Source organism: Athene noctua, chromosome 16 (assembly GCF_965140245.1).
Source record: "Athene noctua chromosome 16, bAthNoc1.hap1.1, whole genome shotgun sequence".
NCBI lineage: Eukaryota > Metazoa > Chordata > Aves > Strigiformes > Strigidae > Athene > Athene noctua.
In genome coordinates this window covers 1,033,680-1,051,161 of record NC_134052.1, presented here as the reverse complement: position 1 = coordinate 1,051,161, position 17,482 = coordinate 1,033,680, and the positions used below count along the sequence as shown (strand labels likewise).

The 17,482-nt window shown below is 50.1% G+C and overlaps 1 protein-coding gene across 8 annotated transcripts in view; it reads left to right on the top strand.

Annotated features, from left to right (window-relative positions):
* The window catches only part of DLGAP4 (DLG associated protein 4), a 180,242-nt gene that overhangs the window by 82,676 nt on the left and 80,084 nt on the right, over positions 1-17,482 (top strand). For 7 of the 8 annotated variants that reach the window (XM_074920645.1, XM_074920643.1, XM_074920644.1 and 4 more), the window contains one exon: positions 12,910-13,003. The exons of the other annotated variant lie outside the window; for it this stretch is intronic. The gene's annotated coding sequence lies outside the window, so the exon portion shown is untranslated. The remainder of the gene's footprint in view (positions 1-12,909; positions 13,004-17,482) is intronic. 8 annotated transcript variants of the gene reach the window in all.

Below are 17,482 nucleotides of genomic sequence, written 5' to 3'. Positions count from 1 at the left end.
TGTGCAGGATCACAGCAGAGCTGCAAGGAAACAGCCTCATCCAGAGCAGTTTTCTCTTCTCCTGGCTGCTGCCCTGTCCCTAAGCTGCCTGATCCATGCCCCTACCCCAGGCACCAAGGGCACGGCAAAGAAGCGTTGTCTGGGACATAATGTCTTTCATCATCACATCCCCAACTCAACACCTTCTTTCTGAGAGGACAGACTTAGCTCTACCCTACTATAAACCCTATGCCAAGCAGTGGTGCCACACTGACCACACACTCTTCTGTTATCCCCCCCAGGGAACATGTATTTCACTGCCACTCCCATTTTTCCATAGCCTTATCTAGGTTGCATTATACCCTCTCTTGTTGTAGGCTGATCCTACACCTCTGTGTGCCCCAAAATGCCTACCCTCCAGGACGTGTTTGGACACAGGGTTTTGGCTTAGTCTGAGATGGAGGTGGCAAGTGAATGACTCTTTCAGTATTTGGCATGATTCATTCCCTTCGCCCAACATACTGATATTGCTTGGAACCAGATCTCACATCCGAGCATCACGTTTCCCAGTTCCACATCTCCCCCAGGGGCAGAGGTTGCAGGATATTAGGCCAGAGCAGAGGTGACACAGCCACCTTAATAAATGTGTGCAGGGAACTGTAATTGGAGAATTGAATGACTCCTAGGAGAGAGGCACTGGTTTTGTGGCAAGAGGCTGGTGGACAATCACTTCCCCCCATGCAGCAGCATTCAGAGGGCATGTAGGTGGCAGAGGAGGTATCAGTGCTGGAGGCAGGAGTGCCTTCAGGTGGTCCTGCCCTGTGGCGTGGGATGGTGCTCTGCTCATCTTGCCCAGAGCAGGTGCACAGTGTCAGGAAGATCATGGCTGAGCAGCAGCACTTTGTCCTGGCCCAAAAAATTCACATGGGAGGAAATAAAAGAGGGACTTAAAAGGCTGAGATCTGGGAACTGGAGCACACCCCAAAGCAGAGAACTGCCGCTTTGGTTACTCTTCTCCTTAACACAAGAACAAAGCATCACGGAAAGTGATCAAGGTGCGATCCTTTTTCCACAAGCAAGATTTGCCTGTGGAACTTGCTGCCATGAGATATCAGAAGCACAAAGCTAAGGAAGTTTCAAAAGAGAAAAAACCAAAACTTAAAGGAATGTGAATAAGGAGAATGTTTCTGCCTACAAGAAGGGAAAGTCAGTCTTTGGGCCCTCTGGAAAATGCAATGTCCAGGATACCACCAGCTTGGGGCACCTCCTAGAAATGGCTCCATCCCAGCAGCATCACATAATCCCTCCTTGGGCTTGCAAGGTTCCCCATTACCTGGTCAGAGCAGTGTGAAACTCATACTGCCCAGCTCAGGCAGCCTGGGAGGGGAATTGCAAAGCCAGGCGGGAGCCACTGATGAAGGGCACATCTTCTTCTCCCATTTCAGTGTGCAAGAAGATGCACAGCTTCAGCAAGGCAACAGCCAGTTGTGGCTAAACACTACTGGAGTCAGGAAAAGAGTCATCCTGGATTGGGGTGACCACCTATTCTACAGCCACCCAAAAGTCTGAGAGCAGCAAGTGGCTTCTCATCCGTGGCGTGGACCAGGGATGAGAAGGCCCCATGCCATCCTCCACACACGAGCCCAGTGCTACAGCCTCCATGGGAGAAACCTCCTGCCAAAGAACTAAGACACAGCGTCTTCTGGGAATAGTGTTTTCCCAGCCTAGCAGATGCAGCAAAACCCCTTCTTGAAAGAGCTGTTTTCTACGGAAAAAACAATTGGCACGCTAATTAAAAGTGACTGATTAAAGGACTGAAAGGGAATTACTCATCTTGTTAAAGGCAGGCACCTGCAGAGCTCTTCTTGCTACCAGAGCGACAGCATCTGACAGCATCCTCCATACCACAGAGGGGACAGCACTGCTCAGCAGTGGCGGGTGCGCGCAGCAGCCCTGATCAGTGTAGCACATCCTCTCATCCAGCACAAACCCGCAGCCACCAGCACAGCACATCCCAAGGAGCTGCAGCGAATTGATCCACCGTGAGGCAGTGCCAGTGGGTGGCTGTCTCTGTGAGAGCAGGCAGCGCAGCACATGGCACAGCAGAGCAGTGGGTGCCACGGCCAGGCTGGTCACACACAGCACGACCCACTCCCAGCACGCACACTTGCCCTCTCTATTTCTGGGCTGGCTGTTCTCTTCTAGCACCAGCGTGATCTGCCCTTACTTGGGTTTGCCGCAGGCGGCTTCTCCATGTGCTTGTCCTTTTCCATCCCCTGCAAAGATGCAGCCAGTGGTCATGCCAGAGCAGGGCTCAGGCAAGAAGCTCAGAGCAGAGACCTGCCCCGGGAAGGTCCAAGTGTTTCTGCCTCAGTGGCACCCAGTCAGGTGATGCAGATTGTCCCTGATGTCATGCCAGGAGCTTTGCCAGAGCAGTTGATACCACAGTGGGTCACCAGAGCTGATGAAGGGGCAAGGCTAAGCGTTTCTCAGCAGGAGCTACGCAAGCATGGAGCTTTCTGAAATGAGTGGTTGTTTGGCAGACCTGGATTTTTTGCTGAGATTTTGAGTAGCCATATTGTGTTATGTCCAGCCCCAGAGGGAGATGCAGATCTTTGTCTCTTGTTAGCCTCACCAGACAAGCAGTGTCAGGGAGGGAGAGCAAGGAGCAGTGGCAAGGACAGACTGTTCAGGTCTCCTCTGCCACAGGAGAGTAGGTCTTCTCCCATGGGGCTCAGTGCGCGTGGTCAGGTCACGGGCCCTTTGCAGCAGGAAACCCATCTGACCCCAAGCAGGAACAGGCTCTTCATTTCCCTGGGTGAGGAGCACAGCGAGAACAGACACTGCAGAGCTGCAGGCTGGGAACAGACTGGGCAGCAGAAGAGGTGGCTCCAAGCCAGCTCCTCTGGTCTTCTCTTTACTCTGTAGCCACATTTCATCTCTGGATGGCTCTCCCACCTGTACAATCAAACCCTATGTCCTCCGGCTTTGCGTGATTGATTGAAGGTTAAAATAAGAGCCAACAGAGACAGTGAACATGTGCCAATCCATGGCCAAATAGAAGTGAAGCTCCAGGCACAGAGGCATGTGCTCATCTTTGGCTTTGGGTCAATGTGCCTCCATCCTTTTCCACAGTCATGAACAATCTTCTTGGAAAACCTCTTCCAGGTGCACAGCCACCACTGCAGCCCATGTCCTGCCTAGGCTTGGGCTGTGGCCAACAAGTCTGTGGTACCCTAAGCCTGCCCTGCAGCCCCCAGAGGGATTTTACTTCATCCTCTCTCTCCTGGCTCAAGCCTGGTCCTGCTGCACTGGTGAGCAACTAGTGCAGATCCCTAAGCCTGGTCTATCAGCAAGAGGCTGGAGGCAGCTGTTTCTTTTCCTTGATGCCTGGTGTTACTGCTGGCAGTGTTCACACCTTCCTTCTAGGCCAGTCAGGTGCTAGCTTGGAAGGAGCGTGGAGTTTCTTGGAAGAAGTGATGTCCAGCTGCCAGTCACTAATAATGTTCTCTCATAGGGCCAGACACTCTCCCCTGGCCTCAGCTCAGGCTTTAGGAAAAGAAAAAACCTGCAGGAAGGGTGGAACCTATGATGGGAAAGCATTCACCACTTGAGAAAAGCTGAGAGCCTCCCACTGGTGTTGAGGTGCTGTCTGTAGGATGGACAGGGATCACCTGAGGCAGTGGTCTGTCTGTGGCCCATGCCAGGTTCCCAGGAGACAACCAAGAAGCAGCTCCCTGAACAACCTGTACCTGCATCTGTGCATTTCCCAGCCCTTCATAGACTTTCTCCCATGCTGCTGGCTGCATCTCAAAGCAGGGAGGCCACTTGAGGACTAACCAGCAGGGGGATCCCAGGCTTCTCCACAACACCTGGCTGGAGCAGGGGAGTTCCCCACTGCCTTACCTGGCCCAATAGAGGGTCGGGCATTTGCCCCCTCCAGTCTATGGGACTGAACAGTCCCGGCTTGACTTGTCCATCTGATGCTGTTCTATGTCTATGGTACTCCTGGGGCTATTTTTAAGAAATTAAAAAAGCTGTAAATCTGCTCTGTCTCCTGGAAGATCTAAGCATGGAATCAGGGGCAGTGAGCATGTGCAAGTGTCCCACTTATCACAATGCCCCAAACCAGAAGTCACTTTTGGGAAGGTGATAGCAACCAAGGAAGAAATCCCTGAGTTTGTTTATCCTTCAAGTCTCAGAAGTTCATTTGAACTAAACATCTTGAGAAAAACTTCCCAGGTGACTTGAACTTTTGCTCATGGTGGAGAATACACTGCTACTCCCAGCAGGATGCAGTCCTTTTTATGGCTGATTGCTCTTTTTTCTTAAAAATAAAGCCTTTCTTTGCTTGTGGTCCAGTCTGAACCATCTTCAGCTGCCTGCCCCTGGATGCTCACAGGGTCCTGGCTGCAGTGCTGAAGAGCTCTCTGTTGTCAGCCTTTTAAGGACTGGTGCTCTGCAGTTCAGTTGCTCACATTCCTGGTGTGTCCCAGCGTGAGCCACATCGTGCAGTCCCTGTGGCTCTTCTCTAAACCATCTCCAGTTTATCAACATCCTCCCAGAGGTTGATCTGCCAGAAAAAGACCCTCTTTTCTAGAAAGATAGTCTCTTTGCCACAGTGTCCACTGATCAAAGCAGAGTCTCATTTTAACCATCGTTTTGTACACATCTTATGTCCAGCTGTTCAGCCACTGTATCCATCTTGGGGTCATACTAAGATACAGCTCTCAGTACAAGTCTCTCCAGTTAAGTTCCTCATTACAAGGCACCCTCTTTTCCATGCATATCACAAAGGCGCTTGCAGAGCAGACTGTCAGGCTCACCAGGATGAGCTGGTGGGTGTGGAAGGCCCCATACATACTCCATCTTCTGATTCCTGTGCTAGGACACAGATCTGTAAGCTTTACAGGTAGATGTGACTCAAAAAGCTGACCTTGTCTGCCATGACATTCAGTGTCCCTCTTTGCACCCTCATTCCTCTCTAAAGGTGTTGATTTTAACATTTGCTGGTTTTAACACTCCAATTATGTGGCACTCCTAGCCAGATTTCAGTAGCACAACTAAGTCAAAGTCATGTCCATATGTGAGCAGAGTGCATTATCCAGGCTCCCTGGCATCTGTGTGAAGGCAATTAAAAAATTTCTTCTCTTCAAGTCCCTTGCTGTCTGGATCAATTTTATTCTCAACATCATGAGGTCATGCTAATGAAGTCTTCTCAGTCCCTCCTACTTTACCTTCTCCTTCCTTGTTTCATATCCTACTGGTCTGTCCTACAGCCTCCTTGCCTTCCATGCCCTCAGAGGAAGGTGTTCCATCCTGAACAGCATCTCATGGACCACTGCACCACACCAGACCCTGCCAGCTCACACCCTCATGCTGCCAGCTGGGCACTGCCACAGGAGCCACCTTCTTGTGAAAGCAGGCAGCTGCCCCAGCAGAGCCTCCAGCGTGCCCTGCCCCACCACAGCCCTCTGCACACCCTGGAGCTCTTGTCTGGGAGGTGCCTCGTTATGACTTGTGGACACCAGTGTATCTGGGACCTGGGGAGGGAACATGCCACCCACTGGGCAGTGGGATCCCTTGGTAAGAGCATCCACCTTCCCTGCTGGATGTCACTGTGGGCGTGATTATCTCACGATGTGGACTAGAAAGGCTCAGTTCTGTTCCACCCAGCTCCATCTCCCATCCTCCACTGGTAACCTCAGACCTGTTCTGCTGTTCCCATGGTAAGAATTGGTAACCTCCACCCACAGGGATTTATGTCCCCTCCTCTTTTCCCTGGTGTGCTGCTGGCCTGCCCAAGCTTCATTCTCGCGTCAGGCAGAGCAGACCCGAGTTGTCTGAGTTTATTTAGTAAATTCATGAAACAAAACTTAATGTAATACCTTACCAGAGGGGAGGGTGGTATTTCTTTGAAATGAAGCAGATTTCAGTCACTCAAACTCATTCTGTCTGAAGTGTTTCTCCTTCATGTACTCACAAGGTTTATGTCCAGGAGGTCTTGCCAGGTTCACCTAGGTACAAAATAAAAGGAGTGCTGCTGTTGAGTTCCTATTATGTCTCTGAGATTCCTCTTGACTAACAGTGATGTGGGTTTTGGATCAGTCTTGTACACCTTCTAGGAGTCAGTGGTCACAAAGGATGGATCTTTTGCCTCAGCCTCCTGCTTACTTCAACTTCCATAAATCTTAGGCAATATGAGTACACATTGTGTTTGTGTTCAGGGTACCTTCCTGTTGGGAAAACATGAAGAGGAACAGCACACGTGATGTGCTGTAACCTTGTTTCCCTCCTCCCATGACCCAAAAAGAATTCTGCTGACAAGTCACCTGTGTGGGGACCTTTGCAGAGGGCCAGCCTTCTGGGCTCAGAGAGAGGAACACATTCCTCATGGTTCAGCAAGACTTTGCCACTCTTCCCAGCTTTGCTTGATTGTTTTCCTCTAGCTCTTTCACACACATATTTTTCCAATCATACCTCCTTCAGAAGAATCTTAATACTGGCTACAAATCTCTTCACTTACGAACAGCCATATCTCATCTGTGCTCTTCACTCTCTCCACAGCATCCTTTTTTCCTTTCTTGAATGTGATACCCCTCAGATCAGGCCCCGATCATCCTTCATACAAAATTTAATTCTTTCTGGGAGACCCAAAAGAGCTGAATGTATTTGTTTTATCCAGAGAAATGGTTATGAGATTAGAGGTACAAGAACACACATATATTTATTTTCATTATTTCTGTTGCTGGATTTGCAGAGAATGATGCTATGGCCTATTTCATAAAGGAGAGCAGGCCAGAGGTTTGTAATGAGTATACGTGAACTTACAGTCTGTAAATCCAAGTATTAGAAGGAACTCAAGTTAGGGATGATAGCAGGAGGAGGGGAACGTTGCATGCAGGAGCACTTGCTGTCACTGGAAGCCTGCATGCCTGGCTGTGCTCTTCACCCATTTCTTACTGCTGGACCTGCTCATTCCCTCCGTCCCTGTGGATGCCCCTAATGTGCTCACAGGATCTTCACTCGGGCTCACAGCCTTTCTCCCATACCAGAGCTCTGGATCCAACATGGCGCTGGCTGCAAAATAGAGAAGCCCAGGCAGCTCGCTTTGCTGCTTCCCTGACACGAGGACTTAATTTCTTCTCAGCTTTAACAAGAGCAGACATGGGCAGTTTGCTGAGGATCTTTCATGTTGGGAAGAGAAGGAGAAAGTCCCTGCAGTGGGAGGTGAGAGACCAGCTGGGGAAGGACCTTCCTTTCTCACACAAATTCAGCCCAAAGTGCTGCTTTTTGAGCCTGCAACATTTCACAGTATTTTCACTAAAATTAAATCCCAGCACCATCTGCACCTTCCCAGAAATGCCTACCATGAGTGCTCTGATTGCCTTGCTCTGCTCAGGTTTTGGCCACACCAGTGTGGCCCCAGGAATGGATGACTGGAAAGGAAAGACCATCCTGCCCTTCACATTGTGCTGCCGTGTGAGCAGACTGTGCTTTCCACTGCTCAGTCACGACTGAAACCCTCATCAACTCATCTGGAGACCCCAGCAGGCAATCCGATCCTTTACTCAGAGTTGCCTCTTTCTGTCACTTTGCTGCAGTCATCTCTGAGGTGGCAATAACAGGGATCATGAATGCCAGATCAGTCTCTTCAAGGTCATCTCCAGTCACACTTCAAGTCTGACAGAACCACATGGGCTACAGAAGTGCAGGTTGTGGCCCTCCTCTCCTAGACCAAGGCTCGGAGGAACAATAATCATGAGCTGGTTCTCCAGTGAGGTTTGGCTGAACTGCATCTGAGGCACTAGTTCACCAAAAGTGTCTTGAATCATGTGGGGAAGGGACGTCAATTGGGTCATCAGCAGGGCAGCACTAAGCAAACAACAGCATGGGAACACGCAGACCATCCTGGAAGGACCCTTGGCTGCTTCCTCCAGCATCCTGTGCCCTCATTGCCTAGAAGCTCAGGGATGCCAGCTTGCCCCCTGCTCCCCACCATTCCCCTTGGTCTGCAATCTACTTGCCTGGGGTTCCACCGCCTCTCATAGCAGTGTGTGTCCTTCCACATATCGTCTTCAATCCCACCCTCTCCACACAGCAGCCATGATGTCAGCAAGCTGCTCCTGAGAATGGGAGAAAGAGGGGGATGATAGAGGTGGATCTCTGGTAGTTAATGTAATGTAATTGTGCTAGTGGCATAATTGTTCATTTGCATTTCCTTGGAGCATTGATGCTGATATTAATTAAAAGTAATTATAGCACTATTTTTTCAGTGCAACAGTAGCATTAAAAGACAAAAGCAGTATTACAGACAAAAATGGTTCTTCCTCCAGAGCTTCAATGGCATCTTTTATTTTGAGAAATCTGCTGGTAAGTGCAGACCTGGAGCCCAGGTATTGCTCCTCCCACATGTCGGAGTCACTCTGTGCCAAGGGGTCCCAGTGTCAGCAACATTCCTAGAGGTACTCCAGGATACCCTGAGAGTGCTGGTGACAGACATGGACAGGATGGGTGATGGTGGTACTGAACAGATATTTCCAGGGCAAGTAGCTACTGGTGGTGGTACAGGATGCTGGACACTAGTGGTGGATACTTGTGCACCCAGGAGGGGTGCTGAGAACATTTCTAGCAGATGCTTCTGACTTTCATGATGGACATTAGTGGCTCTAGGGATACATAGTGTTACCCTTCATAACAGTACTGGTGGCATTAGAGCAGGAGAGCAATAGCTTTGGTGCTGGCAGATGAATGCTGATGCTATGGGTGGCTGTAGGCAGCACTAGCCATGGATGCTGGCTGTGCTAATGGCTATTGCAGGCTCTACATGTTTGGATTACTGGCTCAAACATAACTCAACTCGCTAGTAGACAGAATTCATTTTTCATGTAGAGAGATCTGTGAAACGGTTGGATGGTGTCAGTGCAATTACTGCTTCATGGCCATCTGCAGAACCCAAGCTCATCACACCTCGACTTATCACATTCACACAGCACTGTGTTTAGTGCTGGCAGCAGCGGCCTATTGGCAGCAACCTGCAACCTCATTGACATCTCTGAGCTCAGGAATGTCTGAGTTTAGGATGTGGAATTGTCCCTTGTCTTCAAGAGCTGATGCCTCCAAAATAGAGGCCTTCTTGGTTAGCTGGAAGCATGTTTACTGTACCTCCTGGATAGAGTGTCTGTCTCTGGTTTTCACAGCTGAATATCCATCAGCAGCAAGAAACTCAAAAAACAAGTGTTTTTGTGTAGAAGACAGGTGAGTTCTGGGAACAGATATGACTGCCCTGTCTAAATAAAAGCTGTCTTGTGCTTGGCTTTCCCGGGGTGCGTGCCTTTCCTTCAAACATTTCCTCTGCATTGTTGGGGTTCAAGTGGTACAGAGCTAGTGGGAAGGTGAAGAGGGTTTAGGAAGGCAGTCTTCTAACCTTCTCAGGCGTTCTGTTCTTCTGTCTGCTGGGATATCCTCTGTGAGAGTATCTGAATGACTCTTGAATACCAAATCCTCTTTTTCTCTACCTGCACTGTACCTGTCCATCTATCTACTATTTGTTTCCTTGGGACAGATTATAAGGAGGGCTGTTGAGCATGTTTGGAAGGAAACGTGGTGCCTTTGTCATAATCCAAGCATACATTACATCTGGGATGTCTGTAACGACACCCTGCCAGGCATGAGTTAACCTGGAGAGAAAACCACTTTTGCTGGACAGAGCCAGGGTGAGAAAGCAGGATCTCATGGGCACTGCAATGACCATCTCTCCTTTCTGGGGACAAAGAGCTGCTGTCTTATCACTGGCACCAGGGCACACTTTGTCTGCTTCTGCAGAGAGTCAAACCTACCACTCAGATCTAGCTTTCCTAGAAAAATTGCAGAGGTTTGTATCCTTGTCCCATATGTCCTTCCCAGTCAAGAAACAAGGGTTTGCCTATTTTAAAGCCCTTCTGGAGCAATAGGCAGGCCTTCTCAAGACCCAGATGGTCTCCTCTGTTCAATTAGGAATGAAAAAATACAGCGTCATAGTAAGGCTGTCTTGCTTTCAGTTACCGTGCCATTCCCATCCCTTGCTTCTCAGCAGCGAAAGGCTGAATTCCCCAGATTGCCCCAGCACCATGCCTGCATCTTCTCAGTGCAGAATAGAAAGCTTGCAGGCACACTCACAAGCTTACCTTGGAAATTAATTGATGTAAACCCCAAATAATATTTAATCTCACTGATAAAATAATTCAGGCTGTGTTCTCTGTTGTGATGGACATTAAGAAAACATTGGGGTTTTCCCCCATATTTATTTACTTAATCTTTGATACAGAGAGCATTTTTTTCAGTTGTTTGCAGTGTAGCTGATACTCAATGACAATAAAGAAAGAAGTACAATGCTTTAGCTGCAATACAGTAGCACCTAGCGACAAGATGGAAAAGGTTTAGTGTGAGCTGCTGAAGCAAAAGTTTAATGATCAGCAGTGGTAGGTGAGAGTAAGATGGAGATTTTGGCAGATATATAGCTAGGACACACAAAAGGTAACTGGCTGCCATCTGTCACGCCAGTCAGGAGGTTTATCCCCAGAATTGTCCTTCCTGCCTTACCAGACTCTATTTGCCCACGGCTCAAAGCAAAGTCAACAGCCCAGAAGACAAGGAATACAGCGAAACTGTCTGGATAACCAGGGATCAGGTTAGTAAAGTGAAAGCCCTGATAGAATTAAATCTGGCCAGGGACATCAAGGGCAACAAAAAAAAAAAGCTTTTATAGGTACGTTGGTGATAAAAGGAAGGTTTGGGAAAATGCAGGCCCTCTCTGGAAGGAAAAGGGAGACTAACGCATGGGATATGGAGAACGCTGAAGCAGTCTGACTTTTTTGCCTCAGTCTTCACCAGCAAGTGCTCCAGCCACACCGCCCAAGATGCAGAAGGTGAAAGTGGGCACTGGGAGAATGAAGAACCACGCACTGTACAAAAGGGTCAGGTTCAAGATCATCTAAGGAATCTGAAGATGTCTGGGACCTGATCAGATGTGTCTGAGGGTCCTGAGGGCTAAGCTACTATCAGAAATAGTTGAGAAGTCATGGCACTGTGGTGAAGATCCTGCTGACTGGAAAAGGGGAAACATAACCCCCATTTTTAGAAAGGGAAACAAGGAAGACCTGGGGAACTACAGGCCAGTCAGTCTCACCTCTGTGCCCAGCAAGATCATGGAGCAGATCCTCCTGGAAAACATGCTAGGGGACATGGAAAATGAGGAGGTGACTGGTGACAGACAACATGGCTTCACTGAGGGCAAATCACACCTGAAAAATTTGGCGGCCTTCTGTGATGGTGTTACAGTGCTGGTGGACAGGGGAAGAGCAACTGACATCATCTACCTGGACTTGTGCAAAGCTTTGGACACTGTCCCACATGACATCCTTGTCTCTAAATTGGAGAGAAGTGGGTTTGATGTTTGGACCTCTTGGTGAATAAAGAATTGGCTTGACATTCACACTCAGAGAGCTGCAGTGAATGGCTCGATGTCCCTTGATTGAGTGCACCCTCAGCAGGTTTGCTGATGACACCGAGCTGTGTGGTGGGGTGACACACTGGAGGGAAGGGATGTGCCGTCCAGAGGGACCTGGACAGGCTGGAGAGGTGGGACGGGCAAACCTCATGGAGATCAACAAGGCCAAGGGCAAGGTCCTGCACATGGGTCAGGGCAATCCCCAGCACAAACACAGGCTGGGGGACGAGTGGATTGAGAGCAGCTCTGAGGAGAAGGACTTGGGGGTGTTAGTGGATGGAAAACTGACTGTGAGCCAGCAACGTGAGCTCAGAGCCCAGAAATCCACCCGTGTCCTGGGCTGCCCCAGAGCAGTGTGGGCAGCAGGGAGAGTGGCAGGGGGGATTCTGTTCCTATACTCTGCTCTCTTGAGAACCCCCCTGCAGTGCTGGATCCAGCTCTGGGGGCACCAACATAAGGAGCACATGGACCTCCTCGAGCAGGTCCAGAGGAGCCCACAAAGATGATCAGGGACTGGAGCACCCCCCTGTGAGGACAGGCTGAGAGAGTTGGGGGGGTTCAGCTGGAGAAGAGAAGGCTCTGGGGAGACCTTAGAGCAGCCTTCCAGGGCTGAAAGGGGCTGCAGGAAAGAGGGAGGGATTCTTGATCAGGGGATGTAGGGATAGCATGAGGGATAATGGTTTTAAACTGATAGAGTGTAGATTTAAATTAGATATAACGAAGAAATGTTTTACTGTGAGGGTGGTGAGGCCCTGGCACAGGTTGCCCAGAGCAGCTGTGGCTGCCCCCTCCCTGGAAGGGTTCAAGGCCAGGTTGGACGGGGCTTTGGGCAACCTGGGCTAGTGGAAGGTGTCCCTGCCCATGGCAGGGGTGTTGGAGCTAGATAGTCTTTAAGATTCCTTCCAACCCTAACCGTTCTGTGATTCTATGATCTATGATGAAGGACAGAGGGTTACAGAATCACCCTTGCTCAGGACAGTGAGCTCCTGACATGGCCAAGAAACCAAAATACAACCACAGGCAGCAAGGGAGCTCCTTAAGGGATTATTTCATGACAAAGAAACAAGGAATGGAAAGTGAAAGATCACTTTCCCACAAAGGGGCTGGCCTCATCCCTGTGCTCCTGAGCAAGTGGTCCAGGAATTTTGCATTTCTCCTCCCCACCCAATTTATTTCCAGTCCATCCTTTCGGTCTATGTGCAACACGGGGACATGGGAACCACTTCCACATCTTCCTCCCCTCTGCCTCTTTACATAGGATGCTTTCTCACATTTGCCTTGTGTCTTTGCTAAGACTTAACGAAGACAACCTGGGTGTGGGTGTCAATCAGAGTTGTTGTGTCTTTACAGCATCAGGGTTATGGTCTGGGACATTTAGCTGGAAGACACCAGTCTTCTCTTTGTGACCTGAGGACATTTTCCCTTTTCTCTCTGCCTGGCAGGTCTTCATGAGGGACAGCTCTGGAGCCTAGAGGGACACACGGTTCACAGGATGCTGAATCTGGCCTAGTCCCCAAGCCCAGCAAGCTGTGAGAGGTACAGTATGGCCCAGAAATGACTTTGAGACTCTTGAGAAACAATCGGGGGGGGGGGGGCGGGATGGCCAGATACAGCTTTGTGCTTGTGGCACAAGGGGCAGCAGAGCAGGAGGGAGAAGGAGGCTGGGGAAGGGGAGCTGGAGATGGCGTTTCAGTGACAACCCTCCCTCCATCTAGTAGTGAATCCTGCAACATGCCCATCACTAAAATAAAGTTATGAAATCTAATACCGATTGCTATAGTAACATCACGCCTCCGCGCTGACCTAGTTTGAGACAAAGGAAGTGTTCCCGCAGCTCTGAGCACACAGGAGGCTGCAGACAAGTCTCAGTCTGTTCTCTGGAAAGAATGGCAGAGGGAGCTGCTGGTTTTTCCCCACCTGCCTCCCTCAGGCAACATGAGCTGCTTGTCTCAGGCACTGAGCACATCCACTGTGGGAGGGCATCTCCATCCTGATCCCAAATGCAGGCAGGGCCCTGCCTAGCTCCATGTGGACCCACCTCGCTTCATCTGGACAGCTAGGCAAAGGAATATCTGCCCTGGAGCAAAGCAACATCCTTGCAAATCTGCAGGACCTGGTGGTGCAGCAGCAACAGCCATCACCCTTTAGAGCGCCCTGTTACTGTTGTGCCACAAGCATCCAGGGCATGGAGCCTTCCCTACCCTCCCAGCCATCCCCACGTCCTCCTCATCTGCTTAGTCCTCGGTACCCCCAGTCCTGGGGCTGCTGCTTGCTCTGGTAGCACAGTGAGACAGGAGGATCCGGCTGGTGTTTTGGGGCAGGGTGGTAGCACAGAGGGCCAAGCAGAGTGGCCTGCCTTCTTCTGTGTCACAAGTTTTCAGTGCAGGTGTGGACAGCCTCCATGCCTGGGGGTCACAGCGTAAGCAAGGTCGAGGGCAGCCATGTTAAGTGCTTTTCGTCCTCTGCTGGCTCCATGGAGGGCTCTGCAAACACCCCCCCCTGCTCCAGGCCTGTTGAACAGCATGGACCAGAACAATCAGTTTTGGTCCCGAATGGTCTCATTAGCTGCTGTTCCAGACAAGCTGGAACATGCACCATGTTGTCACCAGCATGTGCCCTGAGTGCCCTGTAAGAGAGCAGAGACTGCAGGTAGGTTTCAAAAGACAGTGACCCTTGCTCACTGCCCTGGTCCTTCCACTCCATCTCACCAGCTCTCCTGCTTTCTGTCTGAAAACTGTCCCTTTCTTATCTTATTTGTCTCATATGACCTACTTAATGCTTTGCATTTCCTTCTTCAGAGCAGATCCCATCTTCTGGAGAACTTTGTGAAACTTCTATTTAGGGACAGACAAATAGGTTGTAAAGTTTCTGGGGTTTTGTTCCCTTGAGAGCTGATTATATTACCAGTGACATTTGCATGAAAATAAGTTCTCTGTCTCTCTTAAGAGTTCGTGTGCTCCTCCAGTTTAGTCAACACATGAAGTCAAAAATCTTTGTCATATTGCAGCCATTGATTTTCACAGCATTTGGTTGTGCCGCTAACAAAAAGAAAAAATAAAAAAAGTAGTATCTAGAGCATATTAGAAACAAAAATTCTTTGTCTGTTTTGAGATGGCTGCAGTCAGACCCCATCCTTCCCCATCACTCCAGCGGGCATCAGCTGTCAGTCCCAGCAGAAATACCCCTTTTCCTGAAGAACAAGCAGGAGACCACAGGCATGCACTGAGTGTCCCAGGGCTGCGGCGCACTGTGCAGCTACCAGGGAGTCTCGGGAGCCATATGCAGATTCCACATTAAAAAGGAACAAATCACACATGAAGTGAGACGTGAGATCTTTCCACTGGTGACATAAGACTCAGTAGAGTTGAAAAATCAGTGCTGCACACTTTCTTGAGCTCATATACCAATGTAGCCTACACTGGGATTTAGTTCATCTAGCGTTAGCCACCTAGAAGTTGGATTGGTAGATGGACTGGGCAAGCCCGTTGGGACACCTTCAGGCAATGGGCAGATTGGTCCTCATAAAGAAATTTGCCTATCTCCTAGGGGTAAGACACATAGTAGATGTGTATCTGGGTAGGTCCCAGGTAGATGAGATTCGTGACTCACTAGAAGCCATTGACTCCCCTCCATTGCTGTATAGAGAGTGAGGGGCAAAGGGCAGGTGTGCCTTGGTTCTCCTGGTGATGCTGTCACACATCTCAGTGGGAAAGTCCAGGTGACATTAACCCCACAGGAGCTCCTCAGGAGACCCTGGCTTAAGCTCTGCCCAGCAGCCCGGGACAGGCAGTGTGGCATGCTGCTCAGACCTTGGTACCCACTCTGCCCCTGGGATGAAGCTCCCTGGCAGCAGTGGGAAACTTCCCAAGGAGAACCGAGTGGCAGAAGGAGGCTGGAAGAAAGTCTGTTGTATAATGAATTGTTCTAAGTAGAAGCCAGCTATTTTTATCCCCTGCGATTAGATTTTGAACTCTTTGAATCATCATTAATGCAACGCCCTGGAAGCCGGCGGCCCCCCTTGGTGAATGCCACATGAAGTGTTCTGCTAATTCAGGGAACATTTGAATTCATGCGTGTAGGCAGACCGACGTCACCTACACCACAGTATACAATTTTTTAAGCTTCTTGCGGCAGGGTGAGGGGAGTCATTTTTCTTCTGCAGGTTGCGAATCATTTAGTCTTTAGCTAGTTATTAGCATGCTGCTAGGTTTCTATATATAAAAGCCACCCATGTGTTTGCAGCCAGCTTGGATGGCTGGACTGAGGTTTACGTGGGAGATTATGGTACATGGAGCCCTGGAAGAGCTGATCAGCAGAGGGCAGGATTACTGGACTCTGAAGGGTGCCTGCAGCCCTGTCAGGACCAGGGTTTCTTCCTTCTGGAGGACTTCTGCCCTGAGCAGTCCCACTTTACAGGCTGCTGCTTCTCCTCATGCTTCTACCTGCCTCTCCTGAGCAGCACGTGAATGGCCTCCTGGCCCTTCGTGCCCAGCCGTGGCTCAGTAGTACACATCTCTTCCCAGCCAGTCCCGTTGAGGCAAACCCTGATTTGAAGGTTATGATCTCAAGAGATGCTTTCCAACCTAAACAAATCTGTGATTGTTATATAAATGCCAGCCAAGAAGCCTGGCGAGAGGGTCTCTGGCTTCTTGCAGGCACCACCTGGACCAAGGTCTGGCTGTATGTCTGGTGCCTGGTGTTTTGCACAGGTGCAGTGATTTTGTGGTGCATTATGTTCTTTAGATGGGACATGACACATGTTAGGAGGAGAGAGCTGAGCTCTCCTGGGAGGTGGTAGGTTCCTCCCTCCAATTACAAGGATGAAGGCCGCTGGGCTGGCATGCAGCGTGGGGGCAGAAGCTTTGGTGTTTCCACAGGGAACAAACTTAGAAGCTGTTGGAAAGCTCTGCTGGTGGGAATAGCAGGAAGTCTATGGCTAAGCTGTGAGGGGGAGGCAGAGAGGAGAGGGAAGCAAGGGAAAAAGGGAATGATGCTTTCGGCTGTAATTCTGGGGAGAAAGAAGAGCTCTTCAGGTGTTTGTTTCTGGATCAAGGCACTGCTCAGTCAGGGCAGCCATGACTGCGTTTGCAGAGGGCAGCCAAGGAGAGGACATGGAATTCTTGCATGAAGATGTGTGCCAAAGGCATGGTAAAAAGGAGGGAGGCAGTACAGAGCCTGCACCCACTGCTGGCCGTGGAAGGTGAAATGCAGGAGCAGAAGCACCCGCATGCAGACTGCAGTCCCTCATGCTATGAAAGCTGCAGAGGTAGGTCTGACCTCCCTTCTGTTCTCCTCCAGCATCTGGCAGGGCAATCCTGATCCCCGTACCTGCATCTCCACCGCGCGCACCACAGCTGACAGCACACGAACACACATAATCCACAGCCACACAGACGTGTGTTTGCCCTCATGCTACAGTCCCAACATGCATGCACAAGGAGCAGAAATCCAAGTGAACATCAGGGTGCTCTCAGAGCTCTCTGTGCCCTCCCAGGCTTGGTGAGAAGGAGCAAGCCCTGCCCGGTGACACCTAGTACCAACTGCCTCTGCCACGCATTGGACTTGTAAACACCAGATAATTGCAAAGTGAAATCCTGGAAATGGACTGAAGCAGAAAGCAGTGAGGCAAGGCTGACAGGGTAAGGTACTGCATTTCCTCCTCCTCTCCCCTTCTCGCTGAGAGAGGGCAGAGGGTTTGCCCTGTCCTCTGCCCTGTCTCTTGATGCCCTCAGGATAAGCGGCTTTAATGTGAGTTTGCAGAGTTTAAATCAGGAATTTAGCCCATAGGAACATGGAGACATGAGAAAAAGGACAGTTTCTCCTGGAAACCCACCTCCACCCCAGAAGTTAAACTGGAGGCATGGTGGGCACTGGCAGCTGGTTTGCCCAAGTCCCTTGTGGTGCAGAGCCCCAGTACAGAAGCTGATCAAAGCCGATGGTCCCTAACATGGCTGGCTTGCAGGAGGTGGTCTGCTCTCTCACAAGCACTAGGGCATCCCAGGCTTTGTTGGTTTG